The sequence below is a fragment of the Stegostoma tigrinum genome, chromosome 42 (genome assembly GCF_030684315.1).
Source record: "Stegostoma tigrinum isolate sSteTig4 chromosome 42, sSteTig4.hap1, whole genome shotgun sequence".
Taxonomy (NCBI): domain Eukaryota; kingdom Metazoa; phylum Chordata; class Chondrichthyes; order Orectolobiformes; family Stegostomatidae; genus Stegostoma; species Stegostoma tigrinum.
In genome coordinates this window covers 5,196,562-5,219,493 of record NC_081395.1, presented here as the reverse complement: position 1 = coordinate 5,219,493, position 22,932 = coordinate 5,196,562, and the positions used below count along the sequence as shown (strand labels likewise).

At 44.7% G+C, this 22,932-nt stretch overlaps 1 protein-coding gene across 7 annotated transcripts in view; it reads right to left on the bottom strand.

Annotated features, from left to right (window-relative positions):
- The window catches only part of LOC125449368 (macro domain-containing protein CT2219-like), a 987,510-nt gene that overhangs the window by 205,669 nt on the left and 758,909 nt on the right, over positions 1-22,932 (bottom strand). The gene's annotated exons all lie outside the window — the stretch shown is intronic.

Here is a 22,932-nt window from a genome sequence, read left to right as displayed (position 1 = left end):
ATGTAGCGAACAGAAGACAGTGGTGGCCAAACTTCTCATTGTGAGCTTCTTTGGGAGCATGCAGAAGACATGTAGAAAGTCTAACTGTAACTTTTCATGGATTTTCCAATATACTAGGTGGTAATAAAAGGTCTTGCTCTGCAATTTTGAGATGTGTCCATCTTGGAGGCAACAGCAGAATCCAAATATTTAAGACCACATTTATCTTTCTTTTTCTCTAACTCCTCCAGCAGTCATTGATTCATGTTTCACTCATGTGCTCACTGGCTGTGAAAGGATCAGTCAGCTTCACTCTGTGTTGGCAGCAATCTTCACCACGCTCACAATCACAGAGAGGAACGCTAACCCCCATTAAGTTTCTTTCTTTCAGAGCTCAGGGGTCAGTTCTTGCCTACCTTCTGCCGTCACAGATAACTCCACAAAATCCAGAGATGGACAAGATCAAGTCATGATTTAGCCATTAAATCATTCATATCGCCAACTAGGGAGTATGTGAAGTTAATGCTCCATATACAGAGTTCTGTCGTCTATTCCAAAACCCCCACCCGACTTACTGCACTGACATGAGAATGGTGGTGTTTAAAGGCCAGTGGCATATTAAAATTATGATCCCGTCAGAGCCAGCCATAAGGAGAAACGGGACCTGAAATGGCCGTTAATGAAACATGATGGACTGTTAATTGATAATCGTTAAACTGAACAGAAGAGCACAATCAAATCAATGGCAAACTGCACAAATTATTACTCAGTGATAATGGAAAAGGTCTTGCATTGATTAATCCTTATTTATTTACACAATTAACATTTTGGCAGAAATATTCTGTTTAAAATAGCTGACGAGCAAACTTTTATCAAAGTAACAACTGCCCAGGTTTATGACAAAGTACAATGTACAAAAGCAAAGTAATACTAAGTCAAGACTCCAGGGTACAGGACCAGAGAGATCCCAGGATACAGGACCAGAGAGACCCCAGAGTACAGGATCAGAGAGATCCCAGGGTACAGGACTAGAGAGATCCCAGAGTGCAGGGTCTGAGAGATCCCAGAGCATACGGCCAGAGAGATCCCAGAGTATACAGCCAGAGAGATCCCAGAGCATACGGCCAGAGAGATCCCAGGGTACAGGCCAGAGAGATCCCAGAGTATATGGCCAGAGAGATCCCAGGGTACAGGCCAGAGAGATCTCAGAGTATTGGATCCAAAGTTCCTTGCAGTCAATTTAGGTGGGTTATAGGTGTATGGGTCTGGGTGAGATGCCCCGAGGGTTGGCATGGACTTATTGGGCCAAAGGGCCTGTTTCCACACTGTAGGGATTATAATCTATTCTGTTCAATGAGCCACCTTACTAAATCATTAAACATATGTTTTCTGCTGACAGATCGAAAAGATGATAAAAGTCTATTGTTCCCTGATATAAACAGCAAACCTGTGAGCTGTCTACACAATTTCCTGAGCTGTATGTAAAGTCCTGAGGGGAAGCAAGGAACTTGCAATGAATGGAAAGACGCCGCACTGAAATAAATAACTCAAATAAGTACAGTAAATTGGCCCCAACTCCAACTTATCTTGTGACTTTCCTGACCTCAGGATGCCAAAAACAAATCACAGCAAATGGGACACTCTTTGAAGTGTTGTAACGTAGTAATGCGGAAAACATGGCAGCCAATTTGAACACAGCAAGCTCCCTTAAAAAACGAGTTTACTGACCCACCGACTCCCACAGCTACCTAGAATACACCTCCTCCCACCCACCTTCCTGCAAAAATGCCATCCCCTATTTCTAATTCCTTGGCCTCCACCGCATCTGCTCCCAGGATGAGGCATTCCACTCCTGTACATCTCAGAAGTCTTCATTTTTCAAGGACCGCAACCTCCCCCTTGCAGTGGTCGAGAGCACCCTCAATTGGGTCTCCCGCATTTCCTGCACCTCATCCCTCACACCCCGCCCCCGCAATAACCACCAAAACAGGATCCCCCTCATCCTCACGTACCATCCCACCAACCTCTGGAACCAACACATCATCCTCCAACACTTCTGCCATCTGCAATCTGACCCCACCACTAAAGACATTTTTCCCTCCCCACCCTTGTCTGCTTTCTGGAGGGATCGCTCTCTCTGCGACTCCCTTATCCACTCCACACTCCCCTCCAACGCCATCACACGTGGCACTTTCCCCTGCAACCGCAGGAGGTACTACACCTGCCCCCAAACCTCCTCCCTCACTCCCATCCCAGGCCCCAAGAAGACTTTCCACACCAAGCAGATGCTCACCTGCACATCTGCCAATGTGGTATACTGCATCCACTGTACCCGGTGTGGTCTCCTCTACATCAGGGAAACCAAGCGGAGGCTTGGGGACCGCTTTGCAGAACACCTCCGCTCGGTTCGCAATAAATAACTACACCTCCCAGTCACCGACCATTTTAACTCCCCCTCCCATTCCATAGACGACATGTCCATCCTGGGCCTCCTGCAGTGCCACAACGATGCCACCTGAAGGTTGCAGGAACAGCAACTCATATTCCGCCTGGGAACCCTGCAGCCCAATGGTATCAATGTGGATTTCAAAAGCTTCAAAATCTCCCCTTCCCCAATGCATCCCAAAACCAGCCCAGCTCATCCCCGCCTCCCTAACCTGTTCTTCCTCTCACCTATCCCCTCTCCCACCTCAAGCTGCACCCCCATTTCCTTACTACTAATCTCATACCGCGCCCCCCCCCCCCCACACTTGACCTGTCCATCCTCCCCGGACTGACCTATCCCCTCCCTAACTCCCCACCTCCATTCACCTCTCCTGGCTCCATCCACGCCTCTTTAACTTGTCTGTCTCCTCGCCACCTATCTCCTCCTCTCTCCATCTTCGATCCACCTCCCCATCTCCCCTTATTTATTTCAGAACCCTCTCCCCCTCCTCCTTTTCTGATGAAGGGTCTAGGCCCGAAACGTCAGCTTTTGTGCTCCTGAGATGCTGCTTGGCCTGCTGTGTTCATCCAGCTCCACACTTTGTTATCTCGGATTCTCCAGCATCTGCAGTTCCCATTATGTCTGATACAAGATTACTGACCCACCCAGCCATTTCCATGTTGTTAGACGGGGGTATACATCAGTGCTAGGTAGGATCATTGGTGGTTTTCTCCATGCTATAGCCAGTATTTGGTTCCAAACATCAAAGACAAATATGTTATTATCCTCTGTTAACTATTTTTTCTTAAATTCCTTTCTTAGATCTGTTTTATTTCCTCATCCTCCCATTAAAGCATTCTTAAGCATCACAAAGACTGCAAATGCTGCAAAGTTAAAATAAAGCAGAAAGGGAAAATGCTGGAACAAAAACAAAGCGGCTGGAAAAGCTCAGCAGGTCTGGCAGCATCTGTGGAGGAGAAAACAGAGTTAACGTTTCGGGTCCAGTGACCCTTCCTCAGAACTCACAGAAAATGCTGGACTTCATTAGGGAGTTAGTGGAAAAAGCAACAGAGTTAACCTTTCGGCTTTTAATCTTTCTTTAGGCTTTGGTGTTCTTCTAACGTGATGTCTAGCATCTTCTACTTTTATCCCTGAGCCATTGTTAAAATTGGCCTGTTTTAGCCCCAGGCAGCTACAGCTTGCGCAGCCTCTGAGAGGTGTGCAAGGTTAGTTCAGAGACACGTCCCCCTCTATTCACAGCTACTTGGCTGAAATCAGGACCTAGGCTGTGTGGGAGCCTGCAGGGTGCTCATTATAGGCAAGTACTCTGGGGTATTGGCTGACACGCTAGCTGAAAACAGAGAGCTGGTTAAGAAGTGCTACGTTGCCAAGAACTGACTGTGTCACTGAGAATGAGTGCAAATTTTCGCAGTCGCAACAATCAGGTCATTCTGGTCTGTACAGACAGCAAAGAGAGGAGCGAACAAGGTATAGAGCAGGATGAACACAGCAGGCCAAGCAGCAAAAGAGGAGCAGGAAAGCTGACGTTTCGGGTCTGGACACTTCTTCAGAAATGGGGGATGGGAAGGGTATTCTGAAATAAATAGAGAGAGAAGGGGGAGGTGGATGGAAGATGGATAAAGGAGCAGATAGGTGAAGAGGAGACAGACAGGTCAAGGAGGTGGGGATGGAGCCAGTAAAGGTGAGTGTAGGTGGGCAGGTAGGTTGGGGGTTGGTCAAGCAAGGGAAAACAGGCATGTCAAGGCGGTGGGGATGAGGCGGGTAGGTAGGAGATGGGGGTGGGGGTTGAGGTGAGAAGAATGGATAGGTGGGAGAAAGGACGGACAGGTTAGGGAGGTGGGGATGAGCTGGGCTGGTTTTGGGATTGCGTTGGGGGAGGGGAGATTTTGAAGCTTGTGAAGTCCACATTGATACCATGGACTGCAGGGTCCCCAGGCGAAATATGTGGTGCTGTTCCTACAACCTTAGGGTGGCGTCATTGTCTTCTCCTTTATCCAGCTTCCATCTGCTTCCCCCCTCTCCCTACTTATTTCAGAATCCCCTTCCTCTCTCACTTTTCTGAAGAAGGGTCTAGGCCTGAAACATCAGCTTTCCTGCTCCTCTGATACTACTTGGCCTGCTGCGTTCATCCAGATCTACACCGTGTTATCTCAGATTCTCCAGAATCGCCAGTTCCTACTATATCAGCAAAGAGGGGAGCTTCGTTTTCTGACTTCCTATCAGAAGGAGCTGCAATCTCTCAGATGGCCAGGCAGCAGTTGTGTGAGGAGGAAAGCAAATTACACATTTCTGCCCGATGAACCTTTATCACATATAAGTTTAATCAAGTGCACATGCTGGCATTTGAGAATGTGGCGAAACGGACTCTAAGATACATTACAGGGGCAACGTGTTTATCTAAAGGGCGACCAACACTTAGAATGGGCTTCCAGTTCGGCAAAACTGAGTGTCACTTAAATGACCGGATGGGTGGCTGCCAACTTTTATTTCCTGATTTATCCTCGCTGAGGTGGTTCAAACAGCCTTCTTGTTTGTGTCAGCCATGTGGCATCAACAAGGTCTTCCAGATCTTACCCAATCGAACGTATTTTAAACACGGGTTGGTTAGCTCAGTTGGGTGGATGGCTGGATTGCGATGCAGGGTGTTGCCATCTGTATGGGCTTCAGTTCCAATACCGGCTGCAAGTTATCATAAAGGACACTGCTTCTCAACCTCTCCCCTCACTTGAGGTGTGGTGCCCCTCAGGTTAAACACCCACCAGTCATCTCTATCGAATAACAGAGCAGCCCTACAGCCCCTATGGATTATCGCGACTTCACCTTTTGTGACGATACTCTGGCTTTGAAAGGTGTATTTTCCCCTGTTTTTTTAATGAAGAAAAATTGAGACAGAGCGTTAAACAGTCTGCTCCAAATCTAATTGAGTAAACAGCTTGTGAGGCCAAGGAGTTTATTTTAAAGTTGGAACAATAGAAGCAGCCTGAACGGGTGGGGTCAAGCTCCCACAGAACGAGGATTATTTTTAGGTTTAGCTTTCAGTTGCAGTTGCTCGAGTCTTGAAGCTGGAAGTGGAAGTCCTCATTCCTCTCTCTGTTACAGCCAAAAGCTGGGGTTCTCTTCTTGCTGCTAAAATCGCATGAGCGACAATGTATTTTACTGAGTTTGCCTTTGCCAAGGGTGTGTTTATGGGATGTTACTGTATTGGAAGTGTTAATTAGTAGTAGTTGATAGCTATATTATTTTGTTAAGCATTTTGATAGAGTTACAGTTAAGCCAATTCTTTTATTTTTATTTTGTATGTATTTTAATTGGAGTATATGAATGCAGTATGTTTTTGTTCCTAGTTTGACCAATCAAATTGCGTCCAGAACAGAACACCTTGCACTTAACTTTAAAGAGGAAAAAGTTAGAGTCTAGACAATATTCTTAATTTTTTGAGGGAGTTTGGTCTAGTTCACAACACTTTGTAATTCCAATCCAATACGCTTTTTCCCACTCTCTCAGCAAACAGGTTACATCAAAAATTTATTGTTTGCCATCTGATAGCTTAGTGAGGTCCAGGAGCACTGTCAGTGGACACTGGACTCACCATGGAGCCAGTCCTGTGTTTCTGGGTGAGGTTGTGAGAGGGAGTATCCTCTGAGATATAGTGGGGATGTTTGGTTGATTAAAATAAATTAAAGGAGGATGTTAAGGGAGCTCAAAGGGGATTGCTTCACTGAGAATATAGAAATTAATGGATATCCTGCCACATCTTCATGGTGAGTCAGAAGGTACTCTTATCAATAGATCACACAGTCCATTGTGTACTTTTCTACTGTGAAACATTGTTAGATTACAAGTAGAATCTCAAGAGTCAAGATTTACCAGGCAGTGGTGAAATGCAGCTGTTCAAGAAGGCAACTCACCTCCACCACTTTCTCAAGGGCTACTATAGATGGGCAATAAATGCTGGCTCAACCTTCACAGTTCACATCCCATGTCTAAATAAGAAAAGTAGTGATCTCCAAACTGCAGAGATAATGGGAACTGCAGATGCTGGGGAATCCAAGACAACAAAATGTGAGGCTGGACGAACACAGCAGGCCAAGCAGCATCTCAGGAGCACAAAAGCTGACGTTTCGGGTCTAGGCCTGCTGTGTTCATCCACCCTCACATCTCCATACTGCATTTTGTTTTAGAGACTTGGATAAACGTCAGCAGACGCCTTCAAACATTGGAGAAATACATCAATGGTGCTATCATATGATCTAACTCCATCTGTACAGAGCATTGATGAGACCATATTTGGAATACTGTGTTCAGTTTTGGTCTCTATATTTGAAAAAATTGCTTTAAAAGTACTTAAGAAGGTTCACTCTACTCATTCCTGGTATTAAAAGGCTTATCTCATGAAGAAAAATTGCATGCATGGGAGTTTAGAAGATTGAGAGATAATCTTATTGAAGCCTATATGATCTTTGGTGGACTGGGTAGGCAGGATAATGACAGGGTGGGAAAGAGTAAGATTAGAGGGAGTAGTTTAATAATGAGCAGTCTCCCTTTAAAGGCAGTGATCAGAAGTATATTTTTGAACTTTCAGAGGGTTCCTAGAGTGTTGAACATGCTTCCACATTAGTATTGGAGACGGGGCTATTACATTTACTCAAGGCTGAGCTAGATAGATCTTTGATCCACAGGAGTCATGGATTTTCAAAGCAGGAAAGAAAGTGGAGATGAAGACACACTTAAATCAACCGGGGCCTTACTGAATGGTGGAACACGTTCAAACAGCCAATGGCCTATGAGGCAAATGGCCTAGTCTTGCTCCCAAGTCCTCAATATCTGTAATTGTGGCCTATTGCGTACTTTCAACTTCAATCATTCCACATTGGCAGTGATTATTTTTCTGGACCCTAAGCTACGGAATGAGCCTCACCTCCTTTAAGACACTTCTTTCAAAATCTACTCTTTGCCAAAGCTTTTAATCAATTATCCTACTATCCCGTTATATGTCTCAGTGTTCACTTTTCTATGAATTCAGTCCTGTGAAGAATCTTGGGAATGTTTTAATATCCTAAACAAACTAAAAGAAAATGGCAAGTGGTTATTGCCAGGTGTGTACTGTCAGTGAGGGTCTGACAGCTCCTGTCTGTTGTTTAATGTTTAGCCCTGATGTTGTCTTCATGGAGATCCTCATGAATAATGATCAAATCTAGATGAAAGAAAGATGCCACCTAAAATATTTCTCTTTTTTTTGGAACAAAACTGAAATCAGTGTATTTTTCAGCTGAAGACACACTGTAGCTGTTACAGAATGGTCCATGCTAGGTCAACCGAGTTCACAGGAAGTGCTTTGGAGCGGGGGCTGAAATTTCAACACAGAAAAATGCTGCACAATTTCTCGTTGACAGTCAGTGGGAAATGAGATTTTGCATCTGTCTGTACTTGACCAAACTCGGCCAAGACATAGCAACTTGTGAAGGTATAATTAGCTACGAGACAAGACCACAGTGAGCTTGATAGAACAGCAGAAAATCCTCAGCACGCGTAGAGAGAAACCCATGCTCCAAGCAGCATGATTGAGCTGGAGAAGGGACATATTCCCAACTTTTGAACTGAATAAATTATTCTCACGTGTATTCATTATAAAATACAGTGAAAAGGGTGTACCATCACCATTATTAGGCACCATTCACATTAACTTAAAATAAAATTTAAAATAAAGAAAGATAATTTAACAACAGTCCAATTTTTCCTTTTCCATTGCTCCAGTCCCGCTCTGGGCTACACAAGGCCACACAGTGCCACCAGCGGAGTCCCTGCTCTAGTCTATACCAGCTGATGCTACACTGCTGCTATGTGGACGTGAGAGTCCTGCCGCAGGCTAACTTTGTAGCCAAGCTGCCTCTGTAGACACTGCTACTGATCCAGAGCCCATCGAGGCTGCCTTCCTGCCGAAGAACTCTCTTTATCAGGTAAGGTTGAGCAAGAACTGAATAATACTGAAAAAAGGTTAAAAAAAGCAAAAGAAAAAGCAGACAAAGACAACAAGCCTGGGCACAGGAGTCCTGGCACTGCCAACTCTGCTGCTGCCACCTTATCCTTGACACAAGCTGTCAACCAGCCATGGTTTGCTCTTTCAGGTGATGATGAACTTGTTATACCACTGTGCTTTCTTTCTAGCAAAATTACTCACTGCTCATCTGAAGTTGCTGATTCATGCTGGGGGAATAGGTCTTGGAGACTTACTAGCATGCTGCAAAGTGGCCATTATAGGTCGTAGAATTCTTACAGTGTGGAAACAGGCCCTTTGGCCCAACAAGTCCACACCGACCCACAGAACATCCCACCCAGACTCGTACCCTTATAAACCCACTTAATCTATACATCCCTGAACACTATGGGGCAATTTCCCTTGGCCAACCCACTCCAGCCTGCACACCTTTGGACTGCAGGAGGAAACCGGAGCGCATCCACACAGCGATGGGGGTAGCATGCAAACTCCACACAAGCAGTCACCCAAGGGTGGAATCGAACCCAGGTCCCTTGTGTTGTGAGGCAGCAATGCTAACCACTGCGCCACCATGCTGCTCGTCCTGGTGAATTTTTTAAAAAATTCTTTATTCATTGCAAACTGGTTCAGTGAGGTATGACAGGCTGTGTGACATTGGAGTGATCGGTGTAACTGTGAATTCATACAGCTCCTTTTAGTTTTTAATTTTTCAATCTAAAAACAAACATCAGCAAAACTTTTACAAGTTATAGTTATTCAAATAAAACTTATTAGCTCAAAAATTCACACACAAAGTAAAGTAATTAAGGAATGAAGGTGCTTATTAAGATGGAAACAAGGTCAGTCTCTAAGTATACTACTGGCCTGGCCTGCACGAAGATTATTTTACCAAGATGAAGGGGTTCAGTAGCTTCTGCAGTTGAATAGTCAGTGTTTGCCTGCATAGATGGACACAGATATCAGCAGAAAGAGCATCTCTTGTTACTCACTAGATCTGCAGATATGGCTCCTGTAGATTGTCTGGGTTCTTTCAACTGAGCAGCAGTTGCTACCATTTTCCTCCTTGGGCTCCCTTTGGTTGAGAACCTTCTCTCTCAGGGAGTCTCTTGGAGTCCTTCATGGTCACCGGTAATCAAGCAATGCTTTCTTGAAACCAGTTTTTGAGCGTGGTCCTGCAGCTATAAATGTTGCAGTTATTTCTCTACCATCTCTGGACACACCTCCACAATCAACCAGCATGTATGGCAGATCGATTTTTTTTGGAAAATATTTGGAGTGACAGAACGATGATTGTAATTCACAAAGGGTTCCTAAGCCTGCGACAAAGGAGAGTACTGCATATTTACTGTGTGAAGGATTCCACTATTTAATGGTTATGACACTGCAAAGCTCTTCAGATCAGTGCAGCGGAAAGCGATCACACTGAACACACCGTGGAATGATGGAATGCTGGTTGGTGCCTGTAATTTCCCACAAGGACAACATCTGAGTGAGGGACTGTGCAGTTCCATCACACAGCCTCCAAATATAAATCACTCTCTCCCACAGTCTCCAAGGTGTGAAAGCCGGTCCTCTCTTGGGCTTCCCATCCTAATCCGTTTGTAACATCTACTAAACATCACTTCAATGACAAAGTGCCATGGGTTGCTTTACTACGCTCAAGACTATAAAAATACAAGTTGTTGCTTTATTTTGTACCAATGCCAAGAATTCCTCAGTGTGTTTAATAGGTGAAAACAAGGAACATTCTCTGTCAAGATGGGAGAGGAACGAATTTGACAGGGGGGCTGAAAGCATGGTCAAAATATATGGGTTTTCAGACAGAACATTTGCATCATATTCTGTTTGCTGTTCCAAGCCTTGTGCATGCACTTACTTGTTTCTCTGGGATGGAGGAGATGCTAACGATTATGCTGAGAATGCATAGCAGGTCCATCAACAGCTATGGGAAACAGAAATGCCTTGGTTACAGGTTGCTAATTAGATTTCCTGATGAAGGCTTTTCATAGGGTTCCCCACCTTAATGGTAACCTCTCCTATTTTGTGACTCACTGCATCCCCTACATCTACACAGCAGCTCCACAGAATCCTTTTGATTAGCAAGTGATGTGCAGTTCATGTTGGAGCCTGGAGAGGACTATACACGATCCTCACTTGCAGTCCCCTCCCTGCCAAGACAAACGACGACTGTTGCAACCCTTTGATATCCCCTTCATCTCACCAAGGTAAGATAACTTGATTTCAACATGATTTTGCGGGTGATTCATGCACTGGTACACATTATGCCAGCTGTCACTTTCTTGATTTGTTGTTTAACTGCAGAGACATTCATTTCTGTAAAGCTCTAGCTGCCACTTGCTTGAACAAAGTGACTTGCATAGTGTGTCTGACAAAGTGAGACACATTGCTAGAGGTTTTACATTTTGCTTCTTCCTCCGATCCTTATTTTGGATATCAATTCCTTCTCGTTTCCTGTTCCCCAATATTCTGCTGTGCCCTGACACCACTTGCCAAACTGTAAACTCATGAAGATAGCACTGAAATGCCAGTTGAGTTTGCTTTTTGTTAATGATTCCCTCATCTACTGCTGGTCTGCATTTGCTGCTTACTATGAGAACTCTCAACTCACAAACATTAGAATGCTGGTAAGAAATACAAAAACGTCAGATAACAATCAGGAACCAGTACATTTGCTACATGAGAACGGACCTCAAAAAGCTTTCGGAGGCGGCTGAACAGGCTGGTGCTATTTTACACAGACACATAGAACATTACAGCACAGTACAGGCCCTTCAGCCCTCGCTGTTGTGCCGACCTGTCATACCGATCTCAAGCCCATCTAACCTACACTATTCCATGAACGTCCATATGCATATCCAATGATGACTTAAATGTACCTGAAGTTGGCGTTGCAGGCAAAGCGTTCCATTCCCTTACTACTCTCTGAGTAAAGAAACTACCTCTGACATCTGTCCTATATCTTTCACCCCTCAATTTAAAGCTATGCCCCCTCATGCTCGCCGTCACCATCCTAGGAAAGAGGCTCTCCCTATCCACCCTATCTAACCCTCTGATTATTTTATATGTCTCAATTAAGTCACCTCTCAACCTTCTTCTCTCTAACGAAAACAGTCTCAAGTCCCTCAGCCTTTCCTTGGAAGACCTTTTCTCAGACCAGGCAACATCCTAGTAAATCTCCTCTGCACCCTTTCCAAAGCTTCCACATCCTTCTTATAATGCAGTGACCAGAATTGTACGCAATACTCCAAGTACGGCCGCACCAGAGTTTTGTACAGCTGCAGCATAACCTCTTGGTTCCAGACTCAATCCCTCTATTAACAAAAGCTAAAACACTGTATGCCTTCTTAACAGCCCTGTCAACCTGGGTGGCAACTTTCAAGGATCTGTGTAAATGGACACCGAGATCTCTCTGCTCATCTACACTATCAAGAATCTTACCATTCGCCCAGTACTTTGCCTTCCGGTTACTCCTACCAAAGTGCATCACCTCACACTTGTCCGCATTAAACTCCATTTGCCACCTCTCAGCCCAGCTCTGCAGCTTATCTATGTCTCTCTGCAACCTACAGCATCCTTCATCACTATCCACAACTTCACCGACCATAGTGTCGTCGGCAAATTTACTAACCCATCCTTCTACGCCCTCATCTAGGTCATTTATAAAAATGACAAACAGCAGTGGACCTAACACCGACCCTTGCGGTACACCACTAGTGATAATGGGAACTGCAGATGCTGGAGAATCCAATAAAGTGTGAAGCTGGATGAACACAGCAGGCCAAGCAGCATCTCAGGAGCACAAAAGCTGACGTTTCGGGCCTAGATCCTTCATCAGAGAGGGGGATGGAGTGAGGGTTCTGGAATAAATAGGGAGAGAGGGGGATGCGGACTGAAGATGGAGAGAAAAGAAGATAGGTGGAGAGGAGAGTATAAGTGGGGAGGTAGGGAGGGGATAGGTCAGTCCAGGGAAGACGGACAGGTCAAGGAGGTGGGATGAGGTTAGTAGGTAGGAAATGGAGGCGCGGCTTGAGGTGGGAGGAAGGGATGGGTGAGAGGTAGAACAGGTTAGGGAGGCAGAGACAGGCTGGGCTGGTTTTGGGATGCGGTGGGGGAATGGGAGATTTTGAAGCTGGTGAAGTCCACACTGATACCATTGGGCTGCAGGGCTCCCAAGCGGAATATGAGTTGCTGTTCCTGCAACCTTCAGGTGGCATCATTGTGGCACTGCAGAAGGCCCATGATGGACATGTCATCTAAAGAATGGGAGGGGGAGTTGAAATGGTTTGCGACTGGGAGGTGCAGTTGTTTATTGCGAACCGAGCAGAGGTGTTCTTCAAAGCGGCCCCCAAGCCTCCGCTTGGTTTCCCCAAAGTAGAGGAAGCCACACTGGGTACAGTGGATACAGTATACCACATTGGCAGATGTGTAGGTGAACCTCTGCTTAATATGGAAAGTCATCTTGGGGCCTGGGATAGGGGTGAGGGAGGAGGTGTGGGGGCAAGTGTAGCATTTCCTGCAGTTGCAGGGCAAGGTGCTGGGTGTGATGTGTCCATCATGGGCCTCCTGCAGTGCCACAATGATGCCACCCGTAGGTTGCAGGAACAGCAACTCATATTCCGCTTGGGAACCCTGCAGCCCAATGGTATCAATGTGGACTTCACCAGCTTCAAAATCTCCCCTTCCCCCACCGCATCCCAAAACCAGCCCAGTTCGTCCCCTCCCCCACTGCACCACACAACCAGCCCAGCTCTTCCCCTCCCTCCACTGCATCCCAAAACCAGTCCAGCCTGTCTCTGCCTCCCTAACCTGTTCTTCCTCTTACCCATCCCTTCCTCCCACCCCAAGCCACACCTCGACTTCCTACCTACTAACCTCATCCCACCTCGTTGATCTGTCCGTCTTCCCTGGACTGCCCTATCCCCTCCCCAACTATACTCTCCTCTCCACCTATCTTCTTTTCTCTCCATCTTCGGTCCGCCTCCCCCTCTCTCCCTATTTATTCCAGAACCCTCACCCCATCCCCCTCTCTGATGAAGGGTCTAGGCCCGAAACGTCAGCTTTTGTGCTCCTGAGATGCTGCTGGGCCTGCTGTGTTCATCCAGCTTCACACTTTATTATCTTGGGTACACCACTAGTAACTGGTCTCCAGGATGAACATTTCCCATCAACTACCACCCTCTGCCTTCTTTCAGCAAGCCAATTTCCGATCCAAACTGCTATATTTCCCACAATCCCATTCCTCCGCATTTTGTACAATAGTCTATTGTGGGGAACCTTATCGAACGCCTTGCTGAAATCCATATACAGCACATCAACCGGTTTACTCTCATCTACCTGTTTGGTCACCTTCTCAAAGAACTCAATAAGGTTTGTGAGGCACAACCTACCCTTCACAAAACCGTGCTGACTATCCGTAATCAAATTATTCTTTTCTAGATGATTAGAAATCCTATCCCTTATAACCTTTTCCAACACTTTACCAACAACTGAAGTAAGGCTCACTGGTCTATAATTACCAGGGTTGTCTCTACTCCCCTTCTTGAACAGGGGAACCACATTTGCTGTCCTCCAGTCATCTGGCACTATTCCTGTAGACAATGACGAGTTAAAGATCAATGCCAAAGGCTCGGCAATCTCCTCCCTGGCTTCCCAAAGGATCCTAGGATAAATCCCATCCGGCCCAAGGGACTTATCTATCTTCACACTCTGTAGGATTTCTAATACCTCTTCCTTGTGAATCTCAATCCCATCTAGTCTAGTAGCCTGTATCTCACTATTCTCCTCAACAACATTGTCGTTTTCTAGAGTGAATACTGTCGAAAAATATTTATTTAGTGCTTCCCCATCTCCTCCGACTCCACACACAACTTCTCACTACTATCTTTGATTGGCCCTAATCTTACTTTTGTCATTCTTTTATTCCTTAAATACCTATAGAAAGCCTTTGGGTTTACCCTGATCCTATCCACCAACAACTTCTTATGTCTCCTCCTGGCTCTTCTGAGCTCTCTGGCTAACTCTCCTGGCTAACTCGTAGCCCGCAATCGCCCTGACTGAGCCTTCACATCTCATCCTAACATAAGCCTTCTTCTTCCTCTTGACCAGAGATTCCACTTCCTTCGTAAACCACGGCTCCCGCGCTCTACAGCATCCTCCCTGCCTGACAGGTACATATTTATCTAGGACGTACAGGAGCTTTTCCTTGAAATAGGCTCCACATTTCTAATGTGCGCATCCCCTGCAGTTTCCTTCCCCATCCTATGGTCCCTAAATCTTGCCTAGTCTCATCGTAATTGCCTTTCCCCCAGCTATAACTCTTGCCCAGTGGTATAAACCTATCCCTTTCCATCACTAAAGTAAACATTACAGAATTGTGATCGCTATCACCAAAGTGCTAACCTACTTCCAAATCTAACACCTGGCTGGGCTCATTACCCACTACCAAATCTAATGTGGCTTCGCCCCTTGGCCTATCCACATTCTGTGTCATCCTCGTGCACACACTGGACAAAAATTGACCCATCTATCGTACTCGAACTATAGTGTTCCCAGTCAATATTTGGAAAGTTGAAGTCCCCCATGACAACTACCCTGTCTCTCTCACTCCTATCGAGAATCATCTTTGCTGTCCTTTCCTCTACATAGCTGGAACTATTCAGAGGCCTATAGAAAACTCCCAACAGGGTGACCTCTCCTTTCCTGTTTCTAACCTCAGCCCATACTACATCAGTTGACAAGCCCCCAAACATCCTTTCTGCAACTGTAGTACTGTCCTTGACCAACAATGCCACACCACCCCGCCTTTTACCATCTTCTCTGTTCTTACTGAAACATCTAAATCCCGGAACCTGCAACAACCATTCCTGTCCCTGTTCTATCCATGTCTCTGAAATGGCCACAACATCGAAGTCCCAGGTACCAACCCATGCTGCAAGTTCACCCACCTTATTCCGGACGCTCCTGGCGTTGAAGTAGACACACTTTAAACCAACTTCTTGCTTGCCGGTGCCATTTTGCATCCCTGAAACCTTATTTCGGAGCACCCTACTCTCAACCTTTTCTATACTCGAACTACAACTTTGGTTCCCATCCCCCTGCTGAATTAATTTAAACCCACCCGAATAGCCTTAGCAAATGCCTCCCCCAGGATATCGGTACCCCTCTTGTTCAGGTGAAGACCATCCTGCTTGTAGAGGTCCCACCTACCCCAGAAAGAGCCCCAATTATCCAAGAATCCAAAACCCTCCCTCCTGCACCATCCCTGTAGCCACGTGTTCAACTCCTCTCTCTCCCAATTTCTCGCCTCACTAGCACGTGGCATGGGCAACAAACCAGAGACAACAACTCTGTTCGTCCTAGCTCTAAGCTTCCATCCTAGCTCCCTGAACTTCTGCCTTAAATCCCCATCTCTCTTCCTACCAATGTCATTGGTGCCAATGTGGACCACGACTTGGGGCTGCTCGCCCTCCCCCTTCAGGATCCCAAAAACATGATCCTGGAGCGTCTGAGGTGAGGGGTGAACTTAGAGAGGTTTATAAAATCATGACAGGCGAAGATAGGGTAAATAGCGAAAGTCTTTTCCCCCAGGGTGGGGGGAGTCCAAAACTAGAGGGATATAGGTTTAAGGTGAGAGGGGAAGAATTTAAAAGGGACCTGAGGGGAAACTTTTTCATGTAGAGGGTGGTGTGTGTATAGAACGAGATGCCAGAGGAAGTGGTGGAGGCTGGTACAGTTACAACATTTAAAAGGCATCTGGATGAGTACATGAATAGGAAGGGTTTAGAGGGATATGGGCCAAATGCTGGCAAATGGGGCTGGGTTAATTTAGTCAGAATAGACGAGTTGGACTGAAAGGTCTCTTTCCATGCTGTACATCTCTACAACTCTACAATATTCAGGTCACCTGTAGACCTAGTCTCACATTCAGGCACAGTTCTCTAGTAAGGGGCAGCACTTCCAGGAAAAGTAGCAGTAACAATTAACATTCCAGAAAGGTTTGACCAGGACTGTTTCCTATGAAACTGAGCTTCACAAAGCTGCCTCAGTGTGGTCAGTCCATGTCAAACAGGAAGGAGGGGTGAAACTGAAATTTGAGTCACCCTGCCCAAAGTTTCTTAACAACTGATGACAGGAATGAAAGGGAAAACAAAAACAAGATTATTTTAGCCACAAGTACTGCATCGTAAAAACTCACAGTTGTAACGGCGTGTATAAAAGTTCATTTTCAGGGCCAAAGTGGTTGCTGGACCACAGTTAAGATTTATCACCCTATTAAAACGTCTATTGGCCTGGATGCACCAGCCGTGCCGTGTTTACTGAGTGGAGTCAGTGAGCTGTGATGGAAGTGTGTTGTAAATTAGGAGCTGTGGACGGCTGGGTAACTGGGGTTTGTAACATTCAAGACACAGGATGTTCCACAGGCTTCTACATTCAAATGGGCCCAGGAGCAGAGAAAGGACCTTGTTAGAGAATTTTTCAGGTCATACAGATTAGTTCAAGGATCATGGAATAGCATTAGTCATAGGAATAGGAATAGGCTATTCAGCCTCTCGCGCCTGTTCTACCATTCATTGAGATCACGGCTGATCTGTGGCCTAACTCCATAAATCTTGGCCTCATTTGTGGAAGAGAATTCCAAACATCTACCATCCTTTGACTGCAGAAGTGCCTCTAAACATCTCTCCTGAATGGTCAAGCCTCTCCCCGCTAGTTCTGGAATCCCCTACCAGTAGAAATAGTTTATCTTTCTCTACCCTGTCTTTTCCTGTTTATATCTAGGAATATTTGAATCAGATCATCCCGTAAGTTTCCAAAGCAGTTAGTTGAATGAGGTGTTGTTAGTTGGCTTAGTGCAGCTGTGGCTCAGGGAAAGCTGTGGATAGCTGAGAAGGTGGGACAATATTACTGGATCCATGTTGGTGAGTAGTTGGAGATCAGGGAAACTCAGGAGCACTTCTGGGTCACTGCACGTGCAAGGAAGCAGCTTGCCAGAAAGCTGGCAGTTGAGCAAATAGAAGTCTGCAAGCAATAGACATCAGGCATTGAAGCTGGCAGCTGAGACAAAACAATGTCTGTTGAAAGAGCAGTTTAGAGCAGCTAAAGAGCCATTACTTTATCAGTGATGAGACTCTGGACTGCTGGTTTGTGAATCAGGTGGGTCACAGTCTCAGAATAACAGATTTAACAACTTGTAGGTGAACACCCTTTGAGGCAGCCTGAGTTAGAAATGCTTGTGAGGGAAATCAGAGGTTAGATCTTCAAAACAGAACAGTTGAAAACCTTCAGAAGGAAGATAATGTTATGAAGAATCTTATATACATGAGTGGGCCATTAAAAAGTCCAGAGAAATCTGTCTTGGTCTGCTGTTTAATATGGAGTTTGTCAGTTCTTGGATTACAGATTGCCAGTAAATTCAAGTTTACCTCAAGTTAATTCTGGATTTTAGAGTATAACAAAATTGGATATACTGTTTGCTTTGTTAACGAGAGTTTAAAAAAATCTTTCTTCTTATTTACAAATGTATAATTCTGTGGCTATATTTTCTTTGTGAGTAATTGGGAATTCAAATTTCATTTACTGGACTGAACTAAAGTTACAGGGCTGCAGTGATTCAAGAGTGCAACTTAACACCACGTTCTCAAGGGCAATTAGGGATGGACAATAAACACTGGCCCAGCCAGCAACATCCACATCCTATGAACAAATAAAACTGTTACTGGCTCCATTCCAGATTGTAAACAAATATGTGAGTCCTGTCCGAGATCATAACAGATTAAGTACTGCAACTTCACGCCTTTCATTTCTTTTAATCACTTAGTGAGGTGCCAGTTGTGGAGGCAAAATGCAAATGGAGCAGCAACATCCCCATTTTCCATGTTTAACTATGAATGTGCAGATAATGGAGGGTCACCTACCATCAATAACAGTGAGTGCTGAGAGTCTCATCATCTTGGCAGCTGCAAAATCTAGATGGATGACATCAGGCAGCTTTAGTGCTTTTTTTCTCTCCAACATTGGGTCTCTGTGCACAACTGTTGGAGCTCTTCTTATTACTTTGGGGTTAAGCTACCACCACACCACTCATGCCATTGAAGCTAGGTTCAGTCTCTGGACTGGAACAGCAGCTGAGGTGCTACAAATATTCTTTGGAGGGGAAGAATCACCTAGTTATCCAGATTCAGTGGGCACTGTTATATGTAATTTCTGCCTGCCAACACTCCCCTCTTCAGCTTACTTAGGGAATGGCTGTCTGGGCTAGGTTTGGTGTCAGTGTGTTGTTCCCTGTTGGAGTACAACAATAAAGGCAAATCAGAAACAAGTACTGTCAGCAAACAGTAATTTCTTTTCACTAATTAAATTGTGTTTCATGGTTTGATATTAAGGCTTCGAATACAAGCCTCAAGAGAAAAATTCTTTGGATTTACTGTAAATAATGCACACTGTGAAGGTATGGAGATGTGCCTTTGTACTTTTACACAAGTGAATATTCCTGACAAAGTAAGGTTTTCTGCATTTAATCACTGAGTTCTAATAATAAGACAGAGGCCGTCATTTTCTGTTATGTGTATTCTGTTTGCCACATACTTATTTGCATGGGATTTGGGGACTAAAGCCATTAAATTTGTTTTAGGCTTTCGGGAGATAGTCCTTAACCTTTCAATCCATGCCTGCTTGAGTCACTATGGTAACATCCAGGTCCCTTGCTGACCAGTGACGGATAAGTAGTTTCTTACAGTGATATTGGAACTTGAATTAAAATAAATGAGAACAAGGTGCATCCTAAGTATTTTCTAAATTCATGTCAAAATACCATTTACTATTATTTCAATCAAGCTACTAAGTAAAGATTGTTCCAGCGTTTGGCTTGGAAAGCACACACTGTATTTGTTCACGGATTGATATAGTGTCTACAGCACAGAAACAGCCCTTTTGGTCTGGGATCGTGTACTGCTCCGGGACTCTACGACTCTAAATAAGCTTTTTCCGAGCCCCACACTCTAATCTTCTATTTCTTTCTCCCCCCATGTGTTTATCCAGCTTTGCCATTAATGTATGGGTAGGATTTACCTCGAGCACTCTGTGGGAGCAAGTTCCATGTTATCTGGGTGACTACTTAATGTGTCTGACTCCATCTCCCCCTCACCCTGAGTTTTGTGCTCTCCCATAAGGACAAATATCTCTACAACGACACTACCAAAATGCTTAACTATTTTGTTAATGTTTTATTCCATGTTCTAAAGAAATTACTGTGACAGTGGTGCTAGTCCTGTGTATGCATACTCTAGTTCGTAGATGCCCAGCACATTCTCATCCACTTGCAAATCAGCCTTAAAAATTGCAAAAGAAATGAGTTACTGATCTGCGGTTTGGAATTCATATACAAGAGTCTTCTGAGTGATTTCAGGAATTTGTAACAATCTGCAGTTTTCTGCATTGCCTGGTTTTAGCGGAGGCCTAGCAGTGACAGGCCTGAACAAAACCATAACTGACTAATATCACAGAAGCTTTCAACTTCAATGCAACTTCTTAGATACTCACAAAATGTAAGTTGTGTCCATCAGAAACCCAGAGCTCACCTTCCAACACTGGTGATGGGAATGCTGAGTTTGTCATTTATAGCATAAAGTATATAATAGGCCAGGCAGCAGCAGAGGAAAGCTGACATTTTGGGTCAGGAAATTTCAGAAAAGTTTTCTGAAGAAGGGTCCCGACCTGAACCATCAGCTTTCTTGTTCCTCTGCTGCTGCCTGGCCTGCTGCGTTCCTCCAGCATCACACTGTGTTATCTCAGACTCCAGCATCGGCAGTTCTTACTATCTCTGAAGTAGGTATTACAATTGTTTACAATTGGAATGACTGCTTTCAATAGAGTTAAGTTTCGGATCAAATCTATGGAATCCCTACAGCATGGAAACAGGTCATTCAGCCCAACAAATTCACACCGATCCTCTGACGAGCATCTCTCCCTGACACCCCAGTCCCTCCATTTCCCATGGCTAACCTGCACATCCCTGAACAGTATGAGTAATTTAGCAAGGCCAATCCACCCTACCCTGCATATCTTTGGATTGTGGGAGGAAACCCGAGCACCCAGAGGGACTCCAAGGAGACACAGGGAGAATGTGCAAACTCTACAGAGAGTCGCCCGAGGGTAGAAGTGAATGTGGGTCCCTGGCACTAACCACTGAGCCACCGTGCCGCCCTAATGCAAACCGATGATACGTATGCCCCTCTGTCCCATGAATGCAAGAGGTCTCAACTCGAGATATTTTGGACAGTCTCAATCTTATTCCTGGTAGGTGAGATTCCACAGTATGCAGCTATCAACAATTCAACAACAATTATAACCAATCATCAGCCCCAACCTTACAGCTAGTTATGCTCTGAACCAGTGCCAGATGCACTAAGTCTTCCATGCTGTTAGGTGTGGAGCTTTCAGGTTCACTAACATGACACACACTGGGACCATAATTCAAATAAAGTCACAAATGCTGTGGCAAATTGGGGGCCTCCCCATAATATTACAGCATTACCTCACAATCTGTGCTCAGTTGGCAGCTAATCAGCAGGTTAATGGGTGCATGATTCACTTGAAAGACTAAAGCACCAATCTTACACTATCATGTCAGTGCCGAGCTGAGGGAATGCCGTACTGCTGAAGCTGCCCTGTTCTGGATGCAAAATGAAGCTGATGTCCCATCCACCTTCCCAAGTGCATGTAAAAGATCCCATGGCACCATTCCAAGAGGACCAATGAAGTTCTCCCACTGCCTGCTCCGACATTTCTCTGTCAGCCAGCTTCATTAGAATCTGGGCTCCAACACAATAAGTAAACAGTAGCAAGATCAAACTCATCTGTTAGTGCTCCAGTTCACTCTATCTGCCATATACTGGGGCAAAGCTAAGCTGTACACTGCTAAATGCAAATATTGAAAGTTTTTTTTACCTTATCCAGTACTAATACCACTGTTGTAGATTAGCAGAAACAAATTTCTTCCTTCATAAGCATTAAATAAATTGCTAGCTTATTTAATGTCAACTAACACCAGAACCTTCAATTGAATGCAGCCCCATGTCTCTCTTGGTCACATTTCAAGTCACCTGCACGACTGTATTAATAATTGTATCCGTACTGTATTCTATGCAACACATTCTTGTCTTGTCTCCTAGTTCTTTGACTGGCCTTAAACTTCTTCAGAATTTGTTTCTTATTTCATATTTGTTTCAATATTTCAGCAACCCCAAACTAACCAAAATGCATGGCAGGATCAAACAGCAAAAGTGTTCCATGGTAACCTGAAAACAGCATATTGTTCTTTCAGATGACGTATCAAACTGAGAGAACCATCTGCCCTCACGGCTGGGTTTCAAGGATCCCATGACTGTTACTGGAAGATGAGCAATTGAGTTCTCACAAGTGCCTTGAGTCCAATACTGATGCTTCAACCAAAGTCACAAAAGATGAAGTTGGTGGGATCTTACTGTGTGCAATTAGCTGCTGCCTTTCCTCCATCACGTCAGTACTGAAGCTTCAAAAGTACTTCACTGAACATGAAGTGCCTATGACCGTCCTGTGATTGAGAAAGGTGCTATAAAAATGCAAGTTCTTTCGTGCCTTCTAAGATGTTAATTATTTTAACTTGCTTCTCAAAAATTCAGCTTCTTCAGCTCACACCCTGATGGAGGAACAGTTTAATTGTGGGGCTCTGCATCTTTAACAGAATCAATAGCCATAGATTTGACAGAGAAAAAATGTCTTTTATAGACCAAGCAGTTGCACTCAGCGCTGTATTTCACCCTGTCAGGCTCTCAGGTCTGGCCATAAAGATGCTTAATAATGTTTACGATAGTATTACAACCTGTTTTATCTTTTAAACCATTAAAAGCTTACAGTAAATCTTAAGTAGCTTTGCCCTCTAGTAAGTGACATCCACTTTTTCCTTCAGCATTAAAGGCCAGGTTAAGGATGATTCTTCAACCTTCAAACTTGCAAAACTAAACTCTTCAAGACTTATTTCTTGTTCTCTTTAAGGGACATTTGTGCCCAAGTTGTTTTTTTAAATTCATTCACAGGATGTAGGAGTAAATGTAGGCATTTACTGAGTTAACTTCTTGACCCACTGTAATCTTAGCTACTCTCACCAAGTGGTGATACCACCCTGACAGGAGTAATGTACTGGTAATCAAGCCCCAGTACTCCACAAGCTGTGTTTCACTCAATCACTAAAGTGGCTGACTTCTTTCTCTTTATTACTGTTATTATGGTCAAAAGAGACGTTCACCAGGTTTGCTTCATAACCTCCAAACAAATAAAACAATTCAGCTCTGCGGAGATGACATGGGACCTTTTAAGACAATTGGGAAAAGGGAATGAAAGAAACACCCCTGTGGGCCAAGAGTCTGATGGAAGAGGGATCGTTTTTAACAGCTCCCCAAGTTTCCTGTTGACAAGACTAAACTGCTGACCACAGTGGAGTGATGGAAAATCTTCG